A 2,754-nucleotide genomic window follows, 5' to 3' on the forward strand; every position below is an offset into this window, starting at 1 on the left:
ACAACAACCCATCACTCTCAGATTGCCCACTCCCTCCCCTTCTCTTACCTACCCCATCAAAAATAGAACAATAAGCTTAGAGACAGAAACATGAGAAAATTCACATAGTAGTTTATTCCCTTTAAGGGAAATCCCAACTTTCAATAAAAATGGGAACTTGGTATCCATAAGACAACATACACCTTTCAGTCCTGAGAATTTAAATAAATTCAAGGAAGACCTTCCCTCATTCAAGGAGGTGTCAATATTAATTATTAAAAGATTAGAGAACATATGGAAAACTTTTTACTCCCACTTGGATATATGTCAAAAATTTATTAGAAAAATGTATGACAGAGAGAAAAATAAAGACATCTCTTTGGCTAATCAGAAGCAAGGTAGAGGAGAAAATTATTGGCCAACCAAAAATCAACATTGGAACCACAATGCTGAACCAGATTATTCAAAACTAAATCAGGCCAGAGAAGCATTATTTATAGCCATAAGAGTATGTTCTGATAGACCCGATTCATGGTCTAAATTCAAAAGCACCAAATAAGAAATAGATGAGACTCCATCACGGTTTATGGACAGACTTGTTAATGTGGGGAACATATATATAGACTTTGATCTATCCAGAGAAAGACACATTAGACAAATATGTAGACAATTTGTTAAGAATTTTTGTTCAGTGGTAAAAGAATACTTTAAAACTAGCTTCCTGAACTGGGACTCTATGGACCTTGAAGATTTGAGGAAAGTAGCAGTCTATGTTTATAAGGACCATACAAAAAGACATGAGGAAAACAGTAAATCAGTGGAAGACTTACAGAAAGAAATTGAAATGTTAAAAAGAAAACTGAAAAATCAGGGACAGACCATACCCCCTTTGTAGGAATCCACTGATAAATCAATAACATGTCTTTATTGTGGAAAAATAGACCATGTAATGATGGTCTGTAAGAATTGGCTACAAGAAAAAAGATATAATAACTTTAGAAACAATAACTATAGAAATGACTACAATAATGATCATAGAAATCACAATTTTAGGAGTGATATAAATAACAATAATGTCTATAGTAATCAACATTTTAGAAATCAAAATTATAGAAATAGAAATTGGGAAAATGACAATGCTCAAACTGAGACAAAAGAACATACACAACAAGATACCAAACAATATATAAAAAATGGAGCTCGTCCACCCTATGCACAGGGTGAAAATACCCATCAGCATGAAGAATCCCAGAAAACTGCCCAAGCATCTTTATGATGGTGTAATTGGGGGGGGGGGGTGAGGGGGTAAGGCCTTGGAATCAAAGAAGGAAACCTTTGATTTTCCAGACCCTGATATTTTAATGCCAATTATCCCTGTACATTCTGCTCCCAAATAGTAAGGAACCTTATGTCACCTTAAAGGTGGGGAATTCATACTATGATTCTCTAGTTGACACTGGAGCCTGTAGGCCCTTCTTGGTAACCAAACCAGATGCAAAATGTGACTCTATTGGCTCTATAAATACAATAGGTGTATCAGGAACACCTCAAAAGATCCCAAAACTTTCTCCTCACATGGTATGCATGGGACTCCTAACCATTGAACACTCTTTTATTTTAATGCCTGGATGCCCCACAAACTTGATGGGGAGGGATTTACAATCCAAACTACAGGTCACAATAATTTGTGTTCCAGATGGCTCTTTATCATTGGAAGTACCTGAGGAATCTTTAAATTTACTCCTGTTCTTTTCTCAGAGATTCAGGAGGTAAAAGAGCCTCTGAACTTTGCAATACCTGCAGATTTACCAGGGTCTCTTTGAGCCACATCTTTTTCTGATGTAGGCTTACTTAAATCAGCTATCCCTGTCAAAATTGAAACTAAATCTAGTCCACCTCCTTCCATTCCTCAGTACCACATCTCAAAAAAGAGGCAATTGAGGGTATTATCCTATAATAAACTCATTAATTTACTAGGGAATCATAATTCCCTATAAATCTGAATACAATATGCCCATTCTGCCCATTAAAAAAAACAAAATTGGGGCCGGATGGCAAGTACCTCTATAGATTTGTACAAGACCTGAGAACAGTGAACAATCATGTTATAAAGAGACACCCTGTAGTTTCTAATATAAATACTATTATTTATTCCATTCCTAGCACAGTTACATACTTTACAGTAGTAGACTTGTGCTCTGCCTTCTTTTCCATACCTGTACATAAATATTCCAGGCATATTTTTGCCTTCACATGGAAGGACTTTCAGAGACATGGATTTGTCTGCCACAAGGTTACGTGGAAAGTCCAGGACTTTTTGCACAAATTTTAAGTCAAGACATTGACAATATAAAATTTAAAAACAAAATTAATAACATCTGTAGATGATCTACTCTTGGCTTCAACAGATGCTGAAGAATGCCAAGAGGATAATAAGAGCTCAGCCTTACTTCACTGAGGGATACTGAGGGTTGAAATAGCCTCAGTATCCCCACACCAACAATATCATCATCATCATTATTATCATTATTTCAATTGCCATATGGTTCAATACAAGTTAATCAAAATTAGAATAATTTGTCTTAACTTCTCTTTTGCTTCTATAAATGCTCACATTAAAATTTTAAAAAGGATTCTTAAGAACCAGCTCTGACACAGGCCTGCTCTTATCACATTCTTTTTGGGTGGTAAATATTGATATAAAATTATGTCCTCCCCTTCTACTACTACGACCCCTACTTCATTAAACTTGAGTACATGGACTATGCAACTTTT

This window comes from Monodelphis domestica, chromosome 6 (genome assembly GCF_027887165.1).
Source record: "Monodelphis domestica isolate mMonDom1 chromosome 6, mMonDom1.pri, whole genome shotgun sequence".
Lineage (NCBI taxonomy): Eukaryota > Metazoa > Chordata > Mammalia > Didelphimorphia > Didelphidae > Monodelphis > Monodelphis domestica.